Source organism: Phoenix dactylifera, chromosome 10 (assembly GCF_009389715.1).
Source record: "Phoenix dactylifera cultivar Barhee BC4 chromosome 10, palm_55x_up_171113_PBpolish2nd_filt_p, whole genome shotgun sequence".
Classification (NCBI taxonomy): domain Eukaryota; kingdom Viridiplantae; phylum Streptophyta; class Magnoliopsida; order Arecales; family Arecaceae; genus Phoenix; species Phoenix dactylifera.
This window is the reverse complement of record NC_052401.1, coordinates 6,261,293-6,289,055: the sequence shown is the minus strand read 5'-3', so window position 1 is coordinate 6,289,055 and position 27,763 is coordinate 6,261,293. Positions and strand designations below refer to the sequence as shown.

The window sequence follows — 27,763 nt, the reverse complement described above, 5'->3', positions numbered from 1 at the left end:
TTCTCCATTTCTTCTTCCATTTCCACCGCGATCTCCTCCCCCTCTTCTTCTCCTCTCCTCCCATGAGGCAAGGAGGCTCGGGAGGGACTGGCAACGGCCGATGGCGTTGGGCGGCCGGCCTGCGGCACCCACGGTCACGCCCGTGGCCGTGCTTGCAGTCGTGCCCGTGGCCGTGCCCGGGGCCGCTTCGGCGGCCCGTGGCCGCGTCGGCATCCCGCATCCCACGGCCCGCGGCCGAGCCGGGAGGTGCCTGTGGCTGAGGGTTGGACGCCGACGACTCCAGGTACGTCTCTCCCCTCTCTATCTCTGATTCTTCTTTCTTTAGTCTTGTTAACATCGGGTAAAAATAAAACAAGGGTTAGAGTTATCTCGCTCTGGAGAGAAGCTGCAGCTACTTTCTCCGACGGCACCGGTTGGGGGTTCGGAAAAGCCTATCCCTGGGAGAAACAAGAAGAAAGAGGCTCTGTGAGGGAGGTGATGAGATTTGGAGTCCCCTTTTCTTCTCTCTGTTGTTTTATAAGGCGATGCACCACGGTCATGGCCCGCTCACGACGGCGATGCTCGCGGCGGTTGAGCGGAATCCGTGGCCACTCAAGAGGCCGCGGAGTTGCTGCGACGTCTCCGCCCTCATCACGCACGCTGGAGTCGGCTGGGCCTGCCGGCTTCAGCCCTTTTTGGGGGCCTGTTCTTACAAGGACTAGTGTCATCGATGGAGAATGAAGTGCTGGAGCTGCTTGAAGGGTTGGCCTGAGGTTTCATCTCTTCAACATCCAAACTTTCCCATGACATCCCATCATGCAAAACGATCGTGTTATTTTTGCCAAATAGGACTTTCTCATCATTCATCAAATGTTCTTGGCTCTTTTCTTGGACTTCTGAGGGATTAGATTCTGCAACACTGTCACTCCTTGAGCTGTCATATTTTGCAAGATGTTCTATGGGATTGTGGGTCACACGGTCTAGAACAAGGAGCTTCAACCTCTTCTTGATTTGAGTATTCCAATGGTTCTTGAATTCATCATCGGTACGGCTTAGGAAGTATGAAGCTATCTTGGACCACCTACAATGCATAGAAGATCCTTTAGTCATGCGAAGAAGATCGGCGACCGACATGCTTCATTCCTTACCGGTGTGTTTATATAAATGATTAGTGCCTCAAGAAGATAATATGGTAATTGAGATAAAGACTAAGAGAAGAATTTCAAAGGAGGAGACCTGTTACCATGGCAGGATTGGAGTTGGACAATTTCATTCTCTTCATCCTCAGAGAATGCTCCTCTCTTAAGATCAGATCGAAGGTAATTAGTCCATCTTAGCTTGCAGCTCTTCTCACATCGGATCAAACCTCTGTGAAAAGGCGGCAACACCACATCATCTTATTAGATAATTACTCTAAACTAATTCCAACTCAAAATTATGTGCAAGCAACCAGAGGTGCACACATAAATGCAGGCATGCATCATGGTTGTTTTTTCTGAGTTTGTAATTTTATGGAAACTAGTGAGTCTAAATTCTCATTCATGCCAAAAAGATCTTTCCAAAAAAGAGTTCTAATTTTTTGAACAAGACGTCAACAATCTATCAACTTCCATATAGAATTTACAACAAGCAACCAACCAAGTAGTATTTTCATAAATCTCCCTCATTTAAGCCTTGTATAGACTAGTTTCCATAAAACTTATTTCTAACCAAAGAAAGAGAGATACCAGCAAGCTTTGGAACGAGTCGCCAACAATGTATCTCCTCATTCATGATGAAGTTGACGAGCTTCTGATCTTCCTCCATTGTCCATGGACCTCTCTTCAATCCAATCTTATCGCAGCATGGCTGTCTCCCCATGTCTACACACACACACACACAAAGAGAGAGAGAGGACCAAATAGAACAAGCACACAAGCTTTGGGTGGAGAGCTAGTGCATGAGAAGCATCCTTTAGAAGGTGTTATAGAATAGAGGACTGCCCAAGCCAAAAATGGCTTGGGGAAAATCACCTTCGAAAGTCTCGCTGAAAGATCCTTTGGATGGGCATGAAAAAGGAGAGGTGGTCGACAAGCACACATGCATGCAGCCAGGTCCATTTAGTCCCATGCCTTTTCTTTACAAAAACTTTGAAGGAGCGGACTCCCATTCGTGTCACAAGTGGGATGGAAGGGAAGAGGGATTACGGAGGGTTGTTTCCTAAAAGGGCATCATTTAGGATGCTGTTCTTTAGATATTGCTACCCATTTTAAGATTCCAATCATATCTTGCTATCGTGGTCATGTCTGATGGAATGGAAGTGGAAAGAACCTAACATTTGATTGAAGAGTGAGCCAATTGGAATTAGGTTGGCTGGTTCTTGAGCCAGAAGTGTTTGTTTTCTTTTTTTTGATTTTTGAGTGAGAGGGCGTTTGCTTGAATAGGGTCAGATTAATCATTTTCATAATAAACTAACATTGCAGTATGGATCGACATACACAAATTTATGTTATTCAAGTATATGTACACTTCTGGTTGGCTGGTGCAATCATATGACACTTTGTTTCATGATGACATTGAGTAGCAACCCTTTTGCAGCAGCTTGAGCTTGGCCATTCCTTAATCCCCTTCATGTATGTCTAACTACTATCCATCCTTGCATTCTAGCTCTGTAACTCCTAAAAATTTTGGGGAGGTCCATTTCCTTTCGGATTGATGGGTTTGATACATAGAGATATAGACATAGAAGTCTTTCATATTATGAAGGTTGTATGTGGTTGGAGAACAAATATACCTTGTTAGCTGCATCAGATAGAGTAAATTGGATGAAGAAATAGAGGTTTAAACTATTTCACGTTTTCGACGGGATAAATTATCATAAGTGAAGCAACAAATTGGAGCTTATGCAAGCTTCACTCAGAAAAGGAAAAGAATATTAGCTCAAATTCTCTGCTCATTGAAAATTTATAGCTTCATGTTGTAAGCAAGAGGCTAAAGAATTGACTAAGTCTTTCTTGAACAGCTCAAACTTAGCATGATTAGTGGCTCGACGAAGGCTCACATGGCTAACAAACTAAACAAGAGCATAAACCCATGAAGCATTAGAATTAACTTTCTGGCTCAAAAAGGAAAAAGATAGAAAAAAGAATCTAATGGGGACATCAGAGCTGACCACCCTGCCGTTTAGTCCCCAATTTTATTTGCATTTTATTTTCTTTTATTTCTGGGTTTGCTTGCAATTTATTACTGTTGGACTTTATTTATGTAGTTTGGGCTTATTGGAAATTATTTCGTGTAAGGGGGGTTTATTTTAATTGTTCTTATTGGGCCCTATTTATAGGAAACTTTTATGTTGATTAAGGTTAATGAAGGTTTCATAATCCCCCCCCCCCCATTTCCCCTGCTCTCTTCCTCCTCTCCTCTTCTCCCTCTTCTCTCTTCCTCTCTACCTATTTTCCTCTATCATTCTCCTCTTCTTTCTTCCTCTTCCTCAGTCGCTCTATTTTACAACAGCCACAACCATTCCGGGTCGACTCATCACCGTTGCAGCCACTTCTCCCGTGACAGTTCTTCATCAACTTCCTATCAGAGCCTCGGCTTTGCCCCTGTTGCCAAAGCCACGATCCAGCTCTTTTCTTTCCCCTCTCTCATGTCTTTCCTCTAGCCATTTTGTCCTCCTAAGCGTCGCGGCCTTCCCCTCTGCTCCTCCTGAAGCGTTCGGACTCGCGTGCTTCTCTCTCCCGGTGCTCACCAGAAAAGCAAAAAAAAAAAGGGAAAACCCCTGCGGCTGCTCCTCCCCTTCCACCCGTCACCGCGCCCGAGGTCACCACCACCCCGCATCGCACCACCTCCCCGCTGTCGAACTCTGCCGACGAGCACCCCACCCGAGCCACCCGCATCTGCCACCGGCCGCCTGCACCAGGTTCGCAAAGAAGACTGTCGTCGTGGAAACAACCCGTCGCCGGCCGCCGTCTGTCACCAAAAGTCCGCAGCCGCCACCAGCCGGAGCTCGTGATCGGCCGCCGCCCGTGATTGCCGCCCCATCCCGCGACCGCCACCGCAGGGATCGGTGTATCCTCCCAAACCCATCGGGAGGTTGAAGAAAGGATTAACAGGTAAGGCCTAAACTCGTTAACCCGAATTCGATAGCCCGGATTCAAAAAAAAGAAAAAAAAAGAAAAAAATAGCATGTGCCTTGCACGCGGAAAAAAAAATCCCTAGGATCACATGACCTGCACATGTCCCAAAAAAAAAAACTTACCTCTGTTCCCGATGAAGGAGAAACCCTAGGGGTTTCCGCCGTTGTCGCCACCGACGCCGTCTACGCCGAGCTGCCGTTCATCCACGGTGTTTCCCCACCGCCTGCGCCTCCCCGCCGACGAACACCGCCACCGAGCATCCCACTCGAGCTCCTCCGCCCGTGCCGCTCCGCCTTCGCCGCCTCCAACCGTGCCGCCTCCTGCCGCCGCCGAGATCCGCCATCGCCCGAGCCCCATCTTCGCCCTCCCCACCGAGCCGTGCCGCCTCCTGCCGCCGCCGAGATCCGCCATCGCCCGAGCCCCATCTTCTCCCTCCCCACCGAGCCGTGCCGCCTCGCCGTCGCCGTCCCCATCCCCGCCGCTCCCGCGACCGCCCGATTGCCACCACCGTTGCCTCCTTCCCCGCACCCACGTGCTCCACCACTGCCGCCGTGCGTCGTCGGCCGCTGCCTACTCCGGACGGACCGCTTGCAGCGCCCGTCGCCGAGACTTCATCCGAGCCGCTCCCATCCAGCTCTCATCCGCGATCAGGGACACCCCTGTGTGCCAGGCTGCCAGCCGAGAGGTGGCATCAGGCCACATCCGAGCCTGACCGGCCTGGCCCAGCTCTCCTCAGCAGGCCGCCAGCCCAGCCCGTGCGCCGTACTGTAGCGCGGTCCAAGCCCAATCGGCTGCAGACCCTGTTTCAGGCCCAATCCAACACCTTTTTTCAGCCCATTTCAGAAGTCCAGGAGCCCTTGTAATCTAAAGAATGGAGGTATGCTCATGGGCATCCTAAGGAACTAATTCTAGATGATCCATCTCAACCCGTTAGGACTAGAGCATCCCTTAGAAATTTGAATAACCATCTAGCTTTTGTTTCACACTTTGAGCCCAAACATATAGAAGAAGCCGAAAATGATGTAAATTGGATAAATGCAATGCAAGAAGAACTAAACCAATTTACTAGAAACAAAGTGTGGGATCTAGTAGAGAGACCTTCTGAATATTCAATTATAGGTACAAAATGGATATATAAAAATAAGCTAGATGAAAATGGAATTGTTATAAGGAATAAGGCTAGACTAGTAGCAAAGGGTTATAATCAAGAAGAAGGTATAGACTTTGATGAAACCTTTGCTCCCGTAGCTAGACTTGAGGCTATTAGACTATTATTAGCATATGCATGCTCTAAGGACTTCAAGCTATATCAAATGGATGTAAAAAGTGCTTTTCTAAATGGGTTTATTAATGAGGAGGTGTATGTAGAACAACCTCCTGGTTTTGAAAATCATCAATACCCCAATCATGTGTATAAACTGAACAAAGCACTTTATGGACTAAAACAAGTACCTAGAGCATGGTATGAGAGACTTAGTAAATTCCTATTAGAACATGAATTCTCTAGGGAAAATGTAGATACAACGTTATTTCTGAAAAAGAAAAATAAGGATATGTTATTAGTACAGATTTATGTTGATGATATCATTTTCGGCGCTACTAACAATCGCCTCTGCGAAGAGTTTGCTGATTTGATGCAGAGTGAGTTTGAGATGAGCATGATGGGAGAGCTGAACTACTTCCTCGGACTTCAAATCAAACAATCTGAGGGAGGCATCTTCATCAATCAAGCTAAATATATCAAGGAGATGCTCAAGAAGTTCGATATGGAGGGAAACAAATCAATCAGCACCCCCATGAGCTCATCATGTAAGTTAGACCAAGATGAATCAGGTAAATCTGTAGATCAAAAACTTTATAGAGGTATGATAGGTTCTTTACTGTATCTTACTGCAAGTAGACCTGATATTATGTTTAGTGTGTGCATGTGTGCTAGATATCAGGCTAATCCCAAAGAATCACACCTAGCTGCAGTTAGGAGAATCTTTAAATACTTAATAGGAACTAAGAACATAGGGCTGTGGTACTCTAAAGAATCTAGCCTAAACTTAATAGGGTACACAGATTCAGACTTCGCTGGATGTAAACTTGATAGAAAAAGTACCAGTGGGTCTTGTCAATTTCTAGGAGAAAACCTAATCTCATGGTTTAGCAAGAAACAAAACTTGGTTGCATTATCCACTGCAGAAGCTGAATATGTTGCAGTCGGGGGTTGTTATGCTCAAATCTTATGGATTAAACAACAATTAGAAGATTATGGCATTAAACAAGATAAAATTCCCATTAATTGTGATAACACAAGTGCCATAAATCTCACTAAAAATCCAATTCAACACTCCAGAACTAAACACATTGAGATAAGACATCACTTCATAAGAGATCATGTATTGAATGGTGATGTGTCACTTCATTTTGTGTGTACCGATAATCAATTAGCAGACATTTTTACAAAACCTCTAAGTGAAGAGAGGTTTAGTGTGCTTAGAAGGGGATTAGGAGTGATTGATCCATCCTAGTGGGAGTTTCCACTAGATTAATTGATTGATCATCAAATCAGATCCCAATTAGGTAATTTTCCCTCATTTAGCACGGTTATGGCATGGTTTTTAGGTGCGTGCCAAGGTTAGAGACGACTCGAGTAAGTTTCAGAGCCGGCTCCTAAGGGGGAGTCGACTCGCACATTGTCGGGAGTCGACTCGAAGTCTACATGCGCATAAGGAGAGTCGACTCGCGCATTTTCTGGAGTCGACTCGAGATCGAGTCGACTCGCGACTCAGGGGAGTCGACTCGCAGTCGGGATCCGACTACTTAACCCTAGGTTTGTCGTTTCGCAAACACTTTTCCTCAAGCCGCCACTGTTCAAAAAGCCCTAGAGCCGACTCCTAGGTCATCTCCGATCGTCTCCAAGCCTTTTTCCCGTCGATTCTTCGCTAACAGTGGCAGCTGCGGAATCTGCTATTGGATCAGCCATTTTCGTTAACACTTTTCGAGTCCGAGGGACTATTGCAGTCGAATCCATAAATTTGGACATTGAGTTTCCGTCCGTTCCTAGGTCATTTCCGGTACGTCCCGAGCTTCCTCTGTCGGTCCTTCACCGTCCTCTAGGTATTTTTCTTCCCGTTTAGGTCAAGATGCCTCGTAAGGCCGTCGTTAGGAAGAGGTCCCGTCCCGAGGCCGGTCCCGAGCGACGCTCCAAGGCGCGGCACGATCCCGCGAGGCAACCACCTCCGGATCGTTCCCCGCCTAGGGTGGTTCTTGTTAGGCCGTTGGCCGGGAAGGCCGTCACCTCCGGGAGGTTTGTCAATTTCGACTATCTCGCCCGGGAAGGGTTCACCATAGGAGATAGACTTAGAGCCCAGGGCCTAGAGTACTTCCTCACCTTGGACCTTCCCACCTATCCTGGCCTAGTTCAAGAATTTTACAGTACCGTCCATCGGGGAGATGGAGGTATCGAGGGCACGGTACTAGGTGTCCCGTTGCGTGTCACAGAGGACCTCATTGCCCATATCCTCCACCTTCCCCTAGTAGGGGTGGCTCCCGCACACCCTGAGGATAGAGTTGCGGCCCTTACGGTCGTCTTAGGGCATCCACCTCAGTCCCCCCTAGATGAGGTATCTGCTAGCTCACTTCCTATTGAAGTGAGAATCCTTTTGAGCATTTTGTCCAGGTCCATCTTCCCTAAGACAGGGAGATTTGATTTTGTGAATGAGAGGGACTTAGCTATTATGTCTTATATCCTTCAGGACACCCCGATCAACTTCCCCAAGCTCATTTATAGGTATATGTGTGAGCCCCTAGATAGACCTAGGCTCACCCTCCCATACGGCATGATTTTTACTCTTCTCTTTAGGCAGTACGAGATTCCCATTTCTGAGAGGGAACCCTCTCGTGCACTGCGATGGACATATTTTATATCTATATCCAAAGAGGGTATAAAATTAGAAAAAAGATTACAATCCTATGCTCACTTCAAGTGCCAATCCAAGTGAGCTTGGGTACGGGGACCATGCATAAGATGGGATTTCGGAAGAGAGAAGGGATCTGGGTTAGGAAGTCCACTCTCACTGCTCAGACCACCAGACCATCACCCAGTCCTGAGCCAGATTCAGACTACCCAGACCTTCCAGACCATCCAGACCTCCCATCCACTCCTCCTGCTCCTACCACCTCTGCCGGACCTTCCTCCTCAGTTCCACCATCTATGGAGGTCCGTATTGATCCAGAGCAACTCCGGGAGCTGCGGCAGGAGATCGTCCGAGATCTGAGGGACGAGCTGCTTCGGGAGCTCCGAGGTGCGGTGCCTGCTCCCACTCCTGCACCCGTATCCTCTCAGTTGGTCCCTTCCTTGACAGCCGTGACTGACATGACGAGAGGGTTTACATCTGATCTTTTGTTTGCTATTTGGCCTATAATCTAAACCGGCTTTGTTAAAAACAGCTCTTTGATTGTTCAAAATTATTTCTAATTTTTCTGAGTTATAAGTGAACTTTTTTACAATAAGTTTATATTAATCTACTTCTTTCTTTAGCTTTTAGTTTTCATTAGTCAAAGTCTTCATTCTGTTTTGCTAAGGTCAGTTTTTCAGATTTTAGCTTTTGAGTTTCATTGATTAAACATTCTTTTTTCTTATCAAGTTTTTCAGAATGATCAACAAAAGTTTGATTTACAGCTTTTAGTTCTTTGTTTTTCATTCCAAGTTTTCTATAATCATCAATTAGTTCATGGACAGCATCATGTAATTCTTCCAAAGTAAAGTTTAAGAAGGGTTCAGATCTTACCTCATTTTCGTGTGCCATGAGACAAAGGTTTGCCATTTCTTGAGGTTCATCTTCGGATGATGTCTCCTTACTATGACTCCACGTTGCTACAAAAGCCTTTTTCTTCTTCTTAAACGTTTTTTTTAGTAGAGGACACTCTTGCTTGAAATGTCCAGGTTTCTTATATTCAAAGCATATTATAGGTTCTTTTCCTTTTCCTTTTTTTGATTCTCCTCTAACCATGAAATTTTTCTTGAAGTGTGGCTTCCTTCTCCTCATGAATTTGTTGAATTTTCTTGCTAGGAGTGCCACATCATCGTCTTCTTCTTCTTCTTCTTCACTGCTTTCCTCATATTCTTTTTGAGCAATGGCCTTCAAGGCTATAATCTTCTTTCTTTGGGTCTCATCCTTACTGTGTTGCTTCATGGTCAGCTCGTATGTCATTAGGGATCCAAGAAGCTCTTCTTGTGGAAGCATGTTGAGGTCTTTGGCCTCTTGAATCGCTGTCATCTTGGCTTCCCATGACCTTAGAAGGGACCTAAAAATTTTTCTGACAAGATCCATGTTGGCATATGATTTACCTAAACTTTTTAAAATATTAACAATGTTAGTAAATCTAGTAAACATAGCAGTTATGGATTCATTTGGTTCCATTTAAAACAATTCATACTTATGCACTAATATGTTAATCTTGGATTTCTTAACTTGATTGGTACCTTCATAGGTAACCTCAAGTCTATCCTATATTTTTTTTGGCAGAAATGCAGGTTGAAATTTTATTGAATTCATTAGAATCTAATACACAATATAAAAGATTCATTGCTTTGGCATTCAATTGTGCTAACTTTCTATCATTGTCATTCCAATCTCTTTCAGATTTGGGGATAACTACATTATCTATTATTTGTGTGAGAATGTGTGGAACAGGATCCTTAGAATTATCCTAACTAGACCATCATATCAAAAAGGAGGCCAAGTGAGCTCAGTTGACTGCATCCGCCACAGGTAACAGGTTCTTCTTTCTTTTGGGCTTGTTTATCTAATTATGTTCTAGTTCTCTTGCATGACAGTCCTATTTTGAAACTTATTTTCTTGTCAAACTGCAAAATCTAGAACATCTACTACCACACCCATCCTACTCACCATTTAAATCTATATATTAAATTAGTACACCTTAGCGACAGGATAATTCTCAACATCCGTCGATCAGATAACTTTAGGATTAAAACGACTGTAATACGTGTTTGCATCCTAACCTCTTATAGTCACTAATTTCCTACTTTAATTCTGAAATAACCAAAGTACAAATTAGTAACATTTAATTTTAAATTACTTTTATGAAAATTTGCTGATTTTTGAATTCATAGTAGGTTGCATTAGTAGGTCGTCCTGCATCACTTTTGGTCAGTTAGGGTTCATTAGTAGCATTGCATGTCACATTATCAACTAGGTAGTCCTTGCATGCCAACCCGTAGTGGTAGGGAGTACCTCCTCACTCACTCTAAGACCCCTTTAGCCACAATGGCTTCCAGAGTTCTGCAAGATCTTGTGGAACAAATCGCTGCCTTACGAGCTGATCATGATGAATTCAAGCGAGAGATCCGTGCTCTCGTGCAACATTCTAGGACTCCTGAACCGTCAACCCCAGTCACAGCTTATCCCGAGCTTAGTTTGGTTTCACCACCTGTAGGTCTTTCCCATCCCCTTAGGAACCAACATCCTCCTGATCACCGGCGCGATCTTGACGAGCGACTACTTCGTACCATAAGAGTAGATGCCCTTACATTCGCTGGTCAATTAGAGCTGAGTGTGTACCTTATTGGAGAGCAGCTTTGGATAATTATTTTGAGTAGTACGACATGACTGATGATAGAAAATTACGGTTCGTTAAAATGAAGCTTATTGGGCAAGCTCACTGGTACTGGCATAACATTGAACATATGCGCGAGACCCAAAGGCTTCCTCGTATCACCACCTGGGAGGATATGAAAGAAAAACTGAATGAGAAGTATCTGTCATTCTCTTACCGACAACGCCTTATGGATAGGTGGCAGAAACTAACTCAAGGAACTTCAACCGTTGCCGATTACATTGTACGATTTGAGGAGTTTCACATGAGGTGCGGTGTAATCGGAGAGGAGACTGTTACTCTCTCTAGGTTTCGAGCAAGACTCCGCGAGGAGATCCAAAAAGAACTAATCCTTCGAGAGATTATTACTCTTGGCTAAGCATACCAGTTGGCTCAAGATGTAGATAGTTTCTTACAAGCCCCTGTAGTAAGACGTACCGACCCTCGACCTATAGCCCCAAGAGCCCGACCTAATCAAAACTACCTCCCACAACCCAGGCAACTTCCCAATCCTTCTAACCAGCCCGGCCCTAGCCAAGCACCAATTCAGACATCCCCGATACCTGTCCAGAACCCTTCAAATGATAAAGAAAAGGGCAAACTAGGTTCCAATCATCGTTCTAGAAGCCAAACCCAATGTTTCAGGTGCCAAAAATTTGGCCATATAGCATCCCAATGTAATACCAAAACCTACCTCATGACTGAACTAGAAGTTGGGACTCCAACGAATGAATGTGTCGAAGAAGTCTATGAGCCAAACATTGAGAATTTTGTAGAAGACTTTAGAGACGACAAGACCGGATTAGAGTTTTTCCAGGCTGAATCCCAAAAGGAGCCCACTAATCCAAATAACCAAAATCCTAGGTTTCATGTGGTTAGGTGCACTCTAAATCAGACTAAGACCGAACAAGATTGGCGTAGGATCTTCCTATTTTACACGCTCATTAAGATCAATGGTAAAACATGCAAAATCCTATTTGATAGCGGAAGTTGTATTAATGCCATTGCTTTCGGAGTTGTCTCCCGCCTCGGCCTGAAATCTACCCCTCATCCCAACCCATATAAAGTAGCTTGGGTAGATAAGACCTCTTTCGGTGTCAGAAAGATGCCTCGTCCAGATTCAATTCCTATCCTATAAAGATGAAATCTGGTGCGACTGCATTCCGATGGACGTAGGTCAAGTCATCCTAGGGAGGCCTTGGCTATACGATATGGACGTCACACTTCATGGGCGTTCGAATTCGTGTAGCTTTATGTTCCAGGGTCGGAAAATTATACTGAACTCATTGCCTCCTAGAGAGTCCGCCCCTGAAAAGAAGAGTGACACTCTACGAAAAGATGAATCACTTTACATCATTATTTCGAAAGAGGTAATGAAAGATATCGAAAGCCATTCATCTGTGTTTGCCCTCGTGGCTAGGGTTATCAATGTGGAGTCGAGCCCTAAGCAACCACCGGCAGTAGTTCCCCTGCTGGAGGAGTTTCACTCTGTTTTCCCTAAGGATCTTCCAGATACACTTCCTCCGATGCGTGATGTGGAGTGATTGATTAAAACCCCATTTGATTTTGATGAGCTCAAAGCATTTGAGTATATCTTGTGATTACTAATGAATTCAATTGAGTGTTTCAGTGAAAATTCTGTCCAAGTGTCTCTAGATTTGGTTCATAGTATTTTGGATAAGTTAAGAAGTCTGCTGAACCAAAGTCTGAGACTCGAGTCGACTCCCGAGTATCACGAGTCGACTCCAAGCGTATCAAGTTCACTGGCACGAGCTCGAGTCGACTCCAGACTAGTACGAGTCGACTCCGACTGAGAACAGAAAGAAGAACAGAAAGCCTCATCTCAGAACCTTCAACGAGTCGACTCCTGAAGTGCGCGAGTCGACTCCAATGGTCAACGAGTCGACTCCAGGGTAGTAAGAGTCGACTCCAAGAGGTACACAAAGAAAAGTCAGAGAGCAGTTTTCGAGTCTGAGATTCGAGTCGACTCCAGTGGAACGCGAGTCGACTCCGATGGTTGGCAAGTCGACTCCAGAGAAAGCAAGAGTCGACTCTCAGCGGTACACAAAGAAAAGGTTAGAGAGCATCTTATGGACTCTGAGATTCGAGTCGACTCTCGCAATACGCGAGTCGACTCCGAGACTGTGCGACCAATGACAGACAGAAAACCATGTTACTGCCTCTGAGATTCGAGTCGACTCCCAGACAGCTCGAGTCGACTCCAAGACAAGCTTCACGTCAAAAGGCAGAAGACCAACTTTCGGAAACTGAGAGCCGAGTCGACTCCAAGGAAGTTCGAGTCGACTCCAAGACTGGATGAGCCAAAAGACAGAGAATCGGGAGTTCGGGCTCTGAGATTCGAGTCGACTCCAAGGACAGTCGAGTCGACTCGAGTGGACAAAATTCAAAATTGGATCCACGGACTTCTGTGGATGAGGCGACTCCAAAATTGCCAGGTCAGCTCCAGAAGTTGGCGAGTCGACTCCGGGTCAAGACGAGTCGACTCCCAGTCGTGACGGCAACTTTAATTCTAATTTGAAACAGTTGCCGAGTCGACTCCGGAAAAGCTTGAGTCGACTCCCGCTACAGCCGAGTCGACTCCTGATCGCGCGAGTCGACTCCAACCCACCAACGGTCATATTGTCAGGCTGCGCAGAGTGTGCAGAACGGGCAGAAAAAGCAGTGTAACGGCTAGTTTCCGTGGTGGTTGGCTTAAATAGCCACAGAAGACTGTAGCAAGGCAGAGAACAGTCATTCCACTCCAACTAATCAAGGATTCAAGCTCTGCAACGTGCTCTTCAACGAAAAAGGGAAGATCTGCATTTACAGCTCCACCTACATCTTTCCAGCAATTAAAGCCTTCTCCTCCAGCATTCAAGTCGACTACACATTCAAGAGGAGACCGGAGTTCAAGAAGCCTTACCTCTTCTTCAGCTTAAAAGCGTTTGAGGGCTTCTAAACTTCTCTTTGATTATATTGTTTTATATCTGCTTTTGAGAAGCTTATTTTCCTTTCTGTCTATAACTTGTATTTACTTGGTTCAATCGTGGGATTGAATCAAGGGGATTAAGGTTGGTTGGTGAGCCAAGTTAAAACCAACGTGTGTAAGGGTTTGATTGTGAGCCCGGAAAAACAATCGGGGTTGGTTCTAGTCGGTGAGCCTGGGAAAACCGACCGAGTTTGTTGTGAGCTCGTAAAACAACAAGTTTGGTTGTGAGCTTGCAAAACAACCAGCTGTAATCCAAGGGGGTTATAGTGAATTCCCAAGAGAGACTTGGGGAGTGGACGTAGGAGCAAGGGGTAGCTCCGAACCACTATAAAACTCTGTGTTTGCATTGGATTGTCTCTTCTCTTCTTCCTCTCACATCACTCACAGCACTTAGCATTAATTAAATAACTTGCAAGAGTTTTTAATTAATCATCCTTAAAGTTTTAAATATCTAAATTAATTTAAAACCCAATTCACCCCCCCCCCCTCTTGGGTTGTTTATCTGGGCAACAAGTGGTATCAGAGCCAAAAACTCTTCCACTCAAGAGTTAAAAGATCAAAATGACAACCCCATTTGGATCTTCTCACATTGAGGGTCAGTCCACCCAAAGACCCCCTTTCTTCAATGGATCCGACTACTCATACTGGAAGGCTAGGATGAGAATATTCGTCCAAGCCCAAGACTATGAGATGTGGACCATTGTAGTGAATGGCCCATACATCCCATCCACATATGTAGAGGGTGTTAAGGTACCCAAATTAGAAAAGGATTGGGATGAACATGACATGAGGAAGGCACAATTAAACTCTAAAGCTATGAATGTGTTTTATTGTGCCTTAGATAGAAATGAATTCAATAGGGTCTCTACTTGCAACTCTGCAAAAGAGATCTGGGATAGACTTGAAGTGACCCATGAGGGCACGAATCAAGTTAAAGAATCCAAAATTAATATATTGGTTCATAAGTATGAACTATTTAAAATGGATTCTAATGAGACAATCACTAGCATGTTCACTAGGTTTACTGACATTGTCAATGGCCTAAAAAGCCTTGGCAAGAGCTATACTAACAGTGATCTTGTCAGGAAAATACTTCGCTGTCTACCAAGGTCATGGGAAGCCAAGGTGACGGCAATCCAAGAAGCTAAAGACTTGAACAAGCTTCCACTCGAAGAGCTCCTTGGATCCCTAATGACTCACGAGCTAACCATGAAGCAACACAGCGAAGAAGAGTCCTCCCATAAGAAAAAGGTAATAGCACTTAAATCTACTTCATCTAACAAGGACTTGTCCTGCAGTAGCAGCAGTGAAGAAGAAGAACATGAGGAAGATGATGGTGAGGCTCTTCTTGTGCGCAAGTTCAAGAGATTCATCAACCACAAGAAGTCCTATCATCAAAGGAGAGGCCCCTCAAATTTCTACCGCAAGGACAAAGGTAAGGAAAGGGAAAACGAGGGGATTGGGTGTTACGAGTGCAAGAAGCCGGGTCACATAAGAGCAGAGTGCCCCTTACTGAAGAAGGGGAGTAAGTACAAGAAGAAGAAGGCTCTTGTCACTACACTATCCGACTCCGACTCATCATCCTCCTCATCAGATGATGAACAAGAAGAGAAGGCCAATTTCTGCTTCATGGCCAACGAAAACGAGGTAACTTCCGATACGCATCTTGATTTTTCTTTTGATGAACTTTATGATGCATTTAATGAGTTAATGGTAGAATATAAGGCTATAAATCTTAAGAATAAAGAACTGAAAATAGCTAATCAATCATACCTACATAAATACGATAAATTAGTTAAGGATAAGGACTTAATCACCAAAGAAAATATTGAACTTAAAACAAGCAACCAACTTTTAACTCAAAAGACTAACACCTTAACTAAAGATAATGAAAAACTAACTAAGGAACTTTCAGAACTTAAAAAATATAAACAAACCTTAGATAAGGATCTTACAAAAGAACTTAATGATCTAAAAGCAGAAAATCAAACACTAACTAAAGAACTTAACAAATACAAACCCTTAGTTGAAAAATTTACATATAGTTCTGAAAAATTAAACATGATACTAAATAGTCAACGAGCAGTATTTAATAAAGCGGGTTTAGGGTATAAACCAAGAAATAAACAAAAACTTCTTAGTAACTTCTTTGTTAAAGCTGGAGAAACTAAAACTAAGAAAATAACCTGCTTTTGTTGTGGAACTATAGGACATAAGGCAAATGCATGTGACTATAGGAAAAGTAAAACAAAAAGGAAAATTAAAAGGGTATGGGTTCCAAAAGGAACCAACTTGACTAACCATGAAGGACCCAAGAAAACTTGGGTACCTAAGATGACATGATTTGCTTGTGTAGGAGTGTCTTGCAGCCAAGGTCAACAAAAACCGCTGGTATTTGGATAGTGGCTGCTCAAGGCACATGACGGGTGATAAAGATCAATTTTTCACCCTTGAAGCTAAGAAGGGAGGTGCTGTGACTTTTGGAGACAACAACCAAGGTCATATCATTGGTATTGGTAAAGTTCAAATCACCCCTTCTACTTTTATAGATAATGTTAGATATGTTGATGGTCTTAAGCATAACTTGTTAAGCATTAGTCAATTATGTGATATAGGATATGATGTTATGTTTAAACCATCACTATGCATTATAACAAATCCTAATGATAATAGTTTAGTTTTTAAAGGAATTAGACGTGGAAATGTATATGTTGTAGACCTAGAAGATCTTGCAAAACATAACCAATGTCTAGTTGTAAATGAAACTAAAGATAATGATGCTAGTTGGTTATGGCACCGTAAGTTAGGTCATGCAAGCATGGACACAATAACTAAACTAGTTAAAAGAGACTCCGTGATAGGTTTGCCAAAATTAAAATTTGAAAAGAACAAAATATGTGAAGCATGTCAATTTGGCAAACAATCTAGGAACTCTTTTAAATCCATAAAATGTGTCTCTACCTCTAGGCCTCTAGAATTATTACACATGGACCTATTTGGTCCAACTAGAACAACAAGCCTAGGTGGAAATAAATATGGTCTAGTTATAGTAGATGATTACTCTAGGTACACATGGGTCATGTTCCTAGCACATAAGGATCAAGCATTTTCTGTGTTTAAGAAGTTCCATAAGGAAGTAACAAATGCTAGAGAGTCTTCAGTCATAGCCATTAGAAGTGACCATGGTACCGAATTCGAAAATCAATCATTTGATGAATTTTGTAGTAAAAAGGGGATAACCCATAATTTCTCAGCACCTAGGACACCACAACAAAATGGAGTTGTGGAAAGGAAGAATAGAACACTAGAGGAAATGGCTAGAACTATGTTATGTGAAAGTAACCTCCCTAAGTACTTTTGGGGAGAAGCCATTAATACCTCTTGTCACATATTAAATAGAGTTCTATTGAGACCCATTATAAAGAAAACACCTTATGAACTGTGGAAAAACAGAAAACCAAAGGTTAATTATTTTCATGTTTTTGGATGTAGGTGTTTTGTGCATAATAATGGGAAAGATAATCTAGGAAAATTTGACCCTAAATCTGATGAAGGAATATTCTTAGGTTATTCTACAACTAGTAAAGCCTATAGAGTATTTAATAAAAGAACCTTAGTCATAGAAGAATCTATACATGTAGTATTTGATGACTCTAGTGACATCTCCTCTAGTAAGAAAGTTAATTTTGATGATGATGTTGAAATACTTGAGGAAAAGATAGATGAGATGGGATTACAAGATGATAATCAAAAGTTGATTGAAGGAGAATCATCAAGCCAAGAGGCTATTGTGGATCATGGGCTAACAAAAGCTTGGAGGTATGCTCACGGGCATCCTAAGGAACTCATTCTAGATGATCCATCTCAACCGGTTAGGACTAGAGCTTCACTTAGAAATCTAAATAACCATTTAGCTTTTGTTTCACACTTTGAGCCCAAACATATAGAAGAAGCCGAAAATGATGTAAATTGGATAAATGCAATGCAAGAAGAACTAAACCAATTTACTAGAAACAAAGTGTGGGATCTAGTAGAGAGACCTTCTAAATATCCAATTATAGGTACAAAATGGATATATAAAAATAAGCTAGATGAAAATGGAATTGTTATAAGGAATAAGGCTAGACTAGTGGCAAAGGGTTATAATCAAGAAGAAGGCATAGATTTTGATGAAACCTTTGCTCCCGTAGCTAGACTTGAGGCTATTAGACTATTATTAGCATATGCATGCTCTAAGGATTTCAAACTATTTCAAATGGATGTAAAAAGTGCATTTTTAAATGGGTATATTAATGAGGAAGTGTATGTAGAACAACCTCCTGGTTTTGAAAATCATCAATACCCTAATCATGTGTATAAACTGAACAAAGCACTTTATGGATTAAAACAAGCACCTAGAGCATGGTATGAGAGACTTAGTAAATTCCTATTAGAACATGAATTCTCTAGGGGAAATGTAGACACAACATTATTCCTGAAAAAGCAAAATAAGGAGATGCTATTAGTACAGATTTATGTTGATGATATCATTTTCGGTGCTACTAACAATCGCCTCTGCGAAGAGTTTGCTGATTTGATGCAGAGTGAGTTTGAGATGAGCATGATGGGAGAGCTGAACTACTTCCTCGGGCTTCAAATCAAACAATCTGAAGGAGGCATCTTCATCAATCAAGCAAAATATGTCAAGGAGATGCTCAAGAAGTTTGATATGGAAGGAAACAAATCAATCAGCACCCCCATGAGCTCATCATGCAAATTAGATCAAGATGAATCAGGTAAATCTGTAGATCAAAAACTTTATAGAGGTATGATAGGATCTTTACTATATCTTACTGCAAGTAGACCTGATATTATGTTTAGTGTTTGCATGTGTGCTAGATATCAGGCTAATCCTAAAGAATCACACCTAGCTGCAGTTAAGAGAATTTTTAAATACTTAATAGGAACTAAGAACATAGGGCTATGGTACTCTAAAGAATCTAGCCTAAACTTAATAGGGTACACAGATTCAGACTTCGCTGGATGTAAGCTTGATAGAAAAAGTACCAGCGGGTCGTGTCAGTTTCTAGGAGAAAACCTAATCTCATGGTTTAGCAAGAAACAAAACTCGGTTGCATTATCCACTGCAGAAGCTGAATATGTGGCAGCCGGGAGTTGTTGTGCTCAAATCTTGTGGATTAAACGACAATTAGAAGATTATGGCATTAAACAAGATAAAATTCCCATTAATTGTGATAATACAAGTGCCATAAATCTAACTAAAAATCCAATTCAACATTCAAGAACTAAACACATTGAGATAAGACATCACTTCATAAGAGATCATGTATTGAATGGTGATGTGACACTCCAATTTGTTTGTACTGATAATCAATTAGCAGATATTTTTACAAAACCCCTAAGTGAAGAGAGGTTTAGCGTGCTTAGGAGGGGATTAGGAGTGATTGATCCATCCTAGTGGGAGTTTCCACTAGATTAATTGATTTTGATGATTAGAATGCGGTTAAAATAGAGTTTCTATTCAATGATCATCAAATCAGATCCCAATTAGGTGATTTTCCCTCATTTGGCACGGTTATAGCATGACTTTTAGGTGCGTGCCAAGGTTAGAGACGACTCGAGTAAGTTTCAGAGCCGGCTCCTAAGGGGGAGTCGACTCGCGCATTTGCGGGAGTCGACTCGCAAAGATGGCAGCTGAGGGGGAGTCGACTCGCACATTGTCGGGAGTCGACTCGAAGTCTACAGGCGCATAAGGAGAGTCGACTCGCGCATATTCTGGAGTCGACTCGAGGTCGAGTCGACTCGCGACTCAGGGGAGTCGACTCGCAGTCGGGATCCGACTTTTTAACCCTAGGTTTGTCGTTTCGCAAATACTTTTCTTTCAAGCCGCCACTGTTCAAAAAGCCCTAGAGCCGACTCCTAGGTCGTCCCCGATCGTCTCCAACCTCTGTTCGGTCGATTTTTCACCGGTTCTTAGGGTTTTCGTCCGTTCCTAGGTCGTCTCCGGTCCGTTCCGAGTCTCCTCCGTCGACCTTTCTCCGTCCTTTAGGTGTTTCTTCCCGTTTAGGTCAAGATGCCTCGTAAGACCGTGGTTAGGAAGAGGTCCCGTCCCGAGGCCGGTCCCGAGCGGCGCTCCAAGGCGCGGCACGATCCCGCGAGGCAACCACCTCCGGCTTGTTCCCCGCCTAGGGCGGTTCCCGCAAGGCCGTTGGCCGGGAAGGCCGTCACCACCGGGAGGTATGTCGACTTTGACTATCTCTCCCGGGAAGGGTTCACCATAGGTGATAGGCTTAGAGCCCAGGGCCTAGAGTACTTCCTCACTTTGGATCTCCCCACTTACCCTGGCCTTGTTCAAGAGTTTTATAGTACCGTCCATCGGGGAGATGGAGGTATCGAGGGCACAGTAGTAGGTGTCCCTGTGCGTGTCACGGAGGATCTCATTGCCCACATCCTCCACCTTCCATTAGTAGGGGTGGCTCCCGCACACCCTGAGGATAGAGTTGAGGCCCTTACGGTCGTCTTAGGGCATCCACCTCAGTCCCCCCTAGACGAGGTATCTGCTAGCTCACTTCCTATTGAAGTGAGAATCCTTTTGAGTATTCTGTCCAGGTCCATCTTCCCTAAGACAGGAAGATTTGATTTTGTAAATGAGAGGGACCTAGCTATTATGTCTTACATTCTTCAGGACACCCCGGTCAACTTCTCCAAACTCATATATAGGTATATGTGTGAGCCCCTAGATAGACCTAGGCTCACCCTCCCATACAGCATGATTTTTACTCTTCTCTTTAGGGAGTACGAGATTCCCATTCCTGAGAGGGAACCCTCTCGTGCATTGCGATGGACAGATCGCTTGTGTACGGGGACCATGCACAGGATGGGGTTTCGGAAGAGAGAGGGGGTATGGGTTAGGAAGTCTACCCTCACCGCTCAGACCACCAGACCTTCACCCAGTCCTGAGCCCGATTCAGACTACCCAGACCTTCCAGACCATCCAGAACTTCCATCCAATCCTCCTGCTCCTACCACCTCCGCCGGACCTTCCTCCTCGGCACCACCCTCTATGGCGGTCCGGATTGATCCTGAGCAGCTCCGGGAGCTGCGACAGGAGATAGTCAGAGAGGTGAGGGATGAGCTGCTTCGGGAGCTCCGAGGTGCGGTGCCTGCTCCCACTCCTGCACCCGTATCTTCTCAGTTGGTCCCTTCCTTGACAGCCGTGACTGACATGACGGCTCATGTACGGGAAGAGATCTACAATGTCCGGAGTTTGGTCCAGGCCCAGTTCCACAGCATGAGTGAGGTCACGAGCTCCACTCGACAGATGCGAGAGGAGATAGGTCGTGACATGCACACCACCACCGAGGGGGCCGAGCGCTTGGCGAATGTACTCATCGACAAGCTGGACGCACTTCAGACATCGGTGACTGGGCTTCAGGCGTCGGTGACAGAGCTCTCCACTACACATAGCAGAGCCACCACGTCTATCATCACACAGCTTGGCCATGTCACAGATGCAGTCACCCTCCTCATGGAGCAGAGCCGATTGAGAGGAGGAGCACCATCCTCGAGAGGAGGAGCCACATCCTCCAGAGGAGGAGATGCATCCTCGAGAGGGGGAGCTTCATCCTCGAGGAAGACATAGATGTGTTTGAGTTCTGTTTTGTATTGTTTTACTTTACTTATTGTATGCTCAAATCTACTTCAATTCATATCAATACAATGAGTAGACATCTTATCTTCAATTATGTGCCATTTGATGATTGTTTGTACCATTGATTGTGGTTGATTACCTCCTTTTTGGTATGATGACAAAAAGGGGGAGAAATATGTATAAAATGTGTAAAAGGGGAGAAAAATAAAAAAATATATGTAAAAGAAATCAATGAAAATAAATAAAAAGATAAACTCTTAAAAACATACACAAATTTGTTCTAAGTGGATTCGGTACCTCGAGGCTCATTATCTCTCTTTTGGGGCTCCTAATGGAGTAATCTCCAGAATCTATTCAAGGGATATTCGGAGATTAGCTGAATCCTACTCAAGAACAAATTGACAGATTTTCCCTCTAAAAACAAAAAATTCAGTTCAAAAACTTCAAAGCATTAAAAGGAAATTCAGAGAATCAAAACATAGTTGAATGCATATGTTGAGGGGGAGAATCTGAATCTTAATCAAGCTAAATCATTAATGACATATAAGCCAAACAATTGATTGCATAATATGAAGGCTTATATAATTCCAAATGAAAGGGGGAGCTTTAACTCCGAAATTTGTTGTTTCACTCCTTTCAAACTTGGATAAATTAAATTATCAGACATTTGAATTCATTTATGGATTTTATTTCATTATTTATTGAGCAAGTCATTTTACATATACTCAAAGTTTTGTCATCATCAAAAAGGGGGAGATTGTGGAGTGATTGATTAAAACCCCATTTGATTTTGATGAGCTCAAAGCATTTGAGTATATCTTGTGATTACTAATGAATTCAATTGAGTGTTTCAGTGAAAATCCTGTCCAAGTGTCTCTAGATTTGGTTCATAGTATTTTGGATAAGTTAAGAAGTCTGCTGAACCAAAGTCTGAGACTCGAGTCGACTCCCGAGTATCACGAGTCGACTCCAAGCGTATCAAGTTCACTGGCACGAGCTCGAGTCGACTCCAGACTAGTACGAGTCGACTCCGACTGAGAACAGAAAGAAGAACAGAAAGCCTCATCTCAGAACCTTCAACGAGTCGACTCCTGAAGTGCGCGAGTCGACTCCAATGGTCAACGAGTCGACTCCAGGGTAGTAAGAGTCGACTCCAAGAGGTACATAAAGAAAAGTCAGAGAGCAGTTTTCGAGTCTGAGATTCGAGTCGACTCCAGTGGAACGCGAGTCGACTCCGATGGTTGGCAAGTCGACTCCAGAGAAAGCAAGAGTCGACTCTCAGCGGTACACAAAGAAAAAGTCAGAGAGCATCTTATGGACTCTGAGATTCGAGTCGACTCCCGCAATACGCGAGTCGACTCCGAGACTGTGCGACCAATGACAGACAGAAAACCATGTTACTGCCTCTGAGATTCGAGTCGACTCCCAGACAGCTCGAGTCGACTCCAAGACAAGCTTCACGTCAAAAGGCAGAAGACCAACTTTCGGAAACTGAGAGCCGAGTCGACTCCAAGGAAGTTCGAGTCGACTCCAAGACTGGATGAGCCAAAAGACAGAGAATCGGGAGTTCGGGCTCTGAGATTCGAGTCGACTCCAAGGACAGTCGAGTCGACTCGAATGGACAAAATTCAAAATTGGATCCACGGACTTCTGTGGATGAGGCGACTCCAAAATTGCCAGGTCAGCTCCAGAAGTTGGCGAGTCGACTCCGGGTCAAGACGAGTCGACTCCCAGTCGTGACGGCAACTTTAATTCAAATTTGGAACAGTTGCCGAGTCGACTCCGGAAAAGCTTGAGTCGACTCCCGCTACAGCCGAGTCGACTCCTGATCGCGCGAGTCGACTCCAACCCACCAACGGTCATATTGTCAGGCTGCGCAGAGTGTGCAGAACGGGCAGAAAAAGCAGTGTAACGGCTAGTTTCCATGGTGGTTGGCTTAAATAGCCACAGAAGACTGTAGCAAGGCAGAGAACAGTCATTCCACTCCAACTAATCAAGGATTCAAGCTCTGCAACGTGCTCTTCAACGAAAAAGGGAAGATCTGCATTTACAGCTCCACCTACATCTTCCCAGCAATTAAAGCCTTCTCCTCCAGCATTCAAGTCGACTACACATTCAAGAGGAGACCGGAGTTCAAGAAGCCTTACCTCTTCTTCAGCTTAAAAGCGTTTGAGGGCTTCTAAACTCCTCTTTGATTATATTGTTTTATATCTGCTTTTGAGAAGCTTATTTTTCTTTCTGTCTATAACTTGTATTTACTTGGTTCAATCGGGGGATTGAATCAAGGGGATTAAGGTTGGTTGGTGAGCCAAGTTAAAACCAACGTGTGTAAGGGTTTGATTGTGAGCCCGGAAAAACAATCGGGGTTGGTTCTAGTCGGTGAGCCTGGGAAAACCGACCGAGTTCGTTGTGAGCTCGTAAAACAACAAGTTTGGTTGTGAGCTTGCAAAACAACCAGCTGTAATCCAAGGGGGTTATAGTGAATTCCCAAGAGAGACTTGGGGAGTGGACGTAGGAGCAAGGGGTAGCTCCGAACCACTATAAAACTCTGTGTTTGCATTGGATTGTCTCTTCTCTTCTTCCTCTCACATCACTCACAGCACTTAGCATTAATTAAATAACTTGCAAGAGTTTTTAATTAATCATCCTTAAAGTTTTAAATATCTAAATTAATTTAAAACCCAATTCACCCCCCCCCCCCTCTTGGGTTGTCTATCTGGGCAACACGTGATATCCAGCACGCAATTGATCTCGTTTCCGGAGCATCCTTACCCAATCTTTCTCATCATAGGCTCAACCCAAACGAGCACACTGAACTGAAACGTCAAGTTGACGAACTTTTCACCCAAGGATATGTTCGTGAGAGTCTGAGCTCCTGTGCTATACCCACATTCCTCACCCCCAATAAAATTACGGTTAAGTATCGTTTTTCCATTCCTAGGCTGAACGACCTCTTAGATTTTATGTCTAGTGACACGATCCCATGGTAAGATGTCAATATGACTAGAGTTGCCAAACTTTATTTCAATGAAGTCATTAGACCTCCTGACCTTCCAAAATCTATTATATCTGATAGAGATGTTAGATTCGTGAGCTCCTTTAGAAAAATTCTTGGGCACATGATTGGCACTAAATTAAAATTTTCGTCGGCCTATGCTAGGACTTGGGATTTAATATTACCAACCACCGAGTTTGCATATAATAGTTCGGTCAATAGGTCCTTACGCATGAGTCCCTTCGAAGTCGTGAATGGATATAAACCTAGGCAGCCCATAGACTTGATTTTCATGTCTCATCAACATAGAGTCTCTGAGTTTGCACAATCATTTGCATCACACTTGCATTCATTGCATCAGGAAATCAGCAAACGTATTCACTCTAATAACTTAAAATATAAATCCCTTGCTGATTTGTACAGACGTTATAAAGAGTTGAATATAGGAGATTCTGTCACGGTGAGAATTAGTCCAGAACGACTTTCTTCGAGAACGTTCAAAAAGTTACAATCTCGTAGTGCGAGACTGTTCAAAGTCTTAAAGAAAATCAGTTTGAATGCTTATGTTGTAGATCTTCCTGAAGCCTATAGGATTAGTGCGACATTTAATATTGAAGATTTAGTCTCATACAAAAGGTCCATATTCATTTCTTCTAACCCTTTTGTTGATACACCCGCCTCTGTTGATCACCTTGACCCAACACCTGCTATTGAGCCTCCACCTTCAAAGTTTCATGCACGCAGAGAACATATAGAACATATATTAGATGAGCAGGTTATATCTACCAGGAGAGGAAGCTACCAACGTTACCTTGTTCGGTGGAAAGGTCGACTCGAATCGGATGTGACGTGAATTTCGCGAGCCGAGTTGCAGCGCCTTGATTCTGACCTTCCGGAGCAGTACGACAGCCGGCCAGACCTGCACTCGACGGAGTCGAGCTTCTCCCACCCAGGAGGAGTTGATGGGGACATCAGAGCTGACCACCCTGACGTTTAGTCCCCAATTTTATTTGCATCTTATTTTCTTTTATTTCTGGGTTTGCTTGCAATTTTATTATTGTTGGACTTTATTTGTGTAGTTTGGGCTTATTGGGAATTATTTTGTTTAAGGGGGGTTTATTTTAATTGGTCTTATTGGGCCCTATTTATAGGAAATTTTATGTTGATTAGGGTTAATGAAGGTTTAACAATTCCCCCCTCCCCCCCCCCCCCCGCACGTTTCCCCTGCTCTCTTCCTCCTCTCCTCTTCTCCCTCTTCTCTCTTCCTCTCTACCTATTTTCCTCTCTCATTCTCCTCCTCTTCTTTCTTCCTCTTCCTCAGTCGCTCAATTTTACAGCAGCCACAACCATTCCGGGTCGACTCATCACCGTTGCAGCCACTTCTCCCGTGACAGTTCTGCATCAACTTATGGCAGTTGATGGGGATATCAGAGCTGACTACCTTGCCGTTTAGTCCCCAATTTTATTTGCATTTATTTTCTTTTATTTCTGGGTTTGCTTGCAACTTTATTATTGTTGAACTTTATTTGTGTAGTTTGGGCTTATTGGGAATTATTTTGTGTAAGGGGGGTTTATTTTAATTGTTCTTATTAGGCCCTATTTATAGGAAATTTTTATGTTGATTAGGGTAAATGAAGGTTTAACAATTCCCCCCCCCCCCCCCCCACGTTTCCCCTGCTCTCTTCCTCCTCTCCTCTTCTCCCTCTTCTCTCTTCCTCTCTACCTATTTTCCTCTCTCATTCTCCTCCTCTTCTTTCTTCCTCTTCCTCAGTCGCTCTATTTTACAGCAGCCACAACCATTTCGGGTCGACTCATCACCGTTGCAGCCACTTCTCCCGTGACAGTTTAGAGTTCTGCATCAGAATCGAATTTAAAATCGTTTCCAGCGAAGTTTGAGAAATGCCATGCTAGCTCACTAGTCACTTTTTAGCGCGAAATGTAAATATGTAAAAATAACTATCGGTAATTTAGTTACTATGTATTATGCTAATTTGTTTATTCGATAGCAATATCAATATCTAAGAACAAAGTTCATTAATAAATAAACATTAGAGCCATTAAGTTGAATTCTAAAACTGATGCCCTGCAGGGCATCTTAATTATATGATTCTCATATGGAGCACAGAATTTCATAAGGTGTCATTTTGGTTTTCTATGGAACATTTAACACCATCTTCTAAACCATTTAGGGGCATTTTAACTCCGAAAGGCAGGCCAAAGTGATGAAAATCTACTTTGATCATCTAAAGGCCAATAAAGGTGCCATTTCAGTCATTAATATGGCTATATTTTTGGAGGTTCAGGGGAAAAAGAGTATCATAGGAGAATATTCTGCCATATTGAAGGATGAGATATGGCATGAACAGGAAAAGAGAGGGTCTCTTCCATATTGCTTTAAATTGTCCTATAAAAGAACAACCTTAACTAATATGGATAATGTTGTTTACAACTTGAGTCCTCAAGGGGGTCTCTTGTTATTTGTTTGCTTTGCTTTGCCACTCTATTACTTTGTACAAATTTGGGTTATTTTTCTTTATCAGATCTATTTATATTCATGTATGTGCTACTCTGTTGAGTTTACATTTTATGGCAGCCTATAAAGGAATTTGAGCATCATTTGGTCCAAAAGATTTTATTATCTTGCACGATTAAAACGAAATTAGTTGAAGCATTCCCCATGTTCCACTTAAGAAAGATAAAGTCGTTTTATCCCTAGATTTTGAATTAAACAAGACAAATTGCGACGTCAGGTTCATTGTAATCTTTTTTTTGACTGAACAGGTCCATTTTAGAAAGGGTCATGTTCTTCATAATTGCAAAGGGATCAGTCAGCAGCCAATTTCACTAAAAGTTTTGGTAGGTCTGCTACGTCGATCTCTTTAAATTTGGAATGGCCTCCTGTATGTTTATTTTAATTATCACTTATGGCAATCACTTTGGGGTTCATTAGCATAACAAAATCCATGTATTTATTTTCTAAATGTTTTTTTTTCTTTTGTGGTGCATGTAGATGGTTCACATCACTTGTTTTCCTTTCTGTAGTTGGTGAACAATGAATTGAAAACCTTTCTAGAATATTGTACCCTTAAGACATATTACTCTAACTTTTAGTTGCTTGTAACTTCCATTGAATCTTTAGCCAGGAAGATCCAAATTCTTAGATTATGTATAAGAAGACAGGATGATGTTGACTTTCATGACAAATGCATTGGTGGATGTCAACAGTTTCAGCTCGGATATGTTACTAATACTAATGAGTCACGGCAACATTTACTTTGAGATTCCAAAGGAAAGATTTTTCATTAATCTTAATCTTTTGCCCAAATAATCCATAGGGGGCCCTTAAGACTTAGGTGTCAATGAAGAATCAACAACATTATCATACAAAAACCTGAAACATATGCAATAGAAAATTGACAAGAGGG

General features: G+C 43.2%; 1 long non-coding RNA gene across 1 annotated transcript; it reads left to right on the top strand.

Annotated features, from left to right (window-relative positions):
• Nucleotides 1–27,413, top strand: LOC120112176. The gene is made up of 2 exons (XR_005513681.1): nucleotides 1–283; nucleotides 27,120–27,413. It is a non-coding gene; the product is annotated as an uncharacterized LOC120112176 (long non-coding RNA).
• The last annotated feature ends 350 nt before the right edge of the window (nucleotides 27,414–27,763 follow it).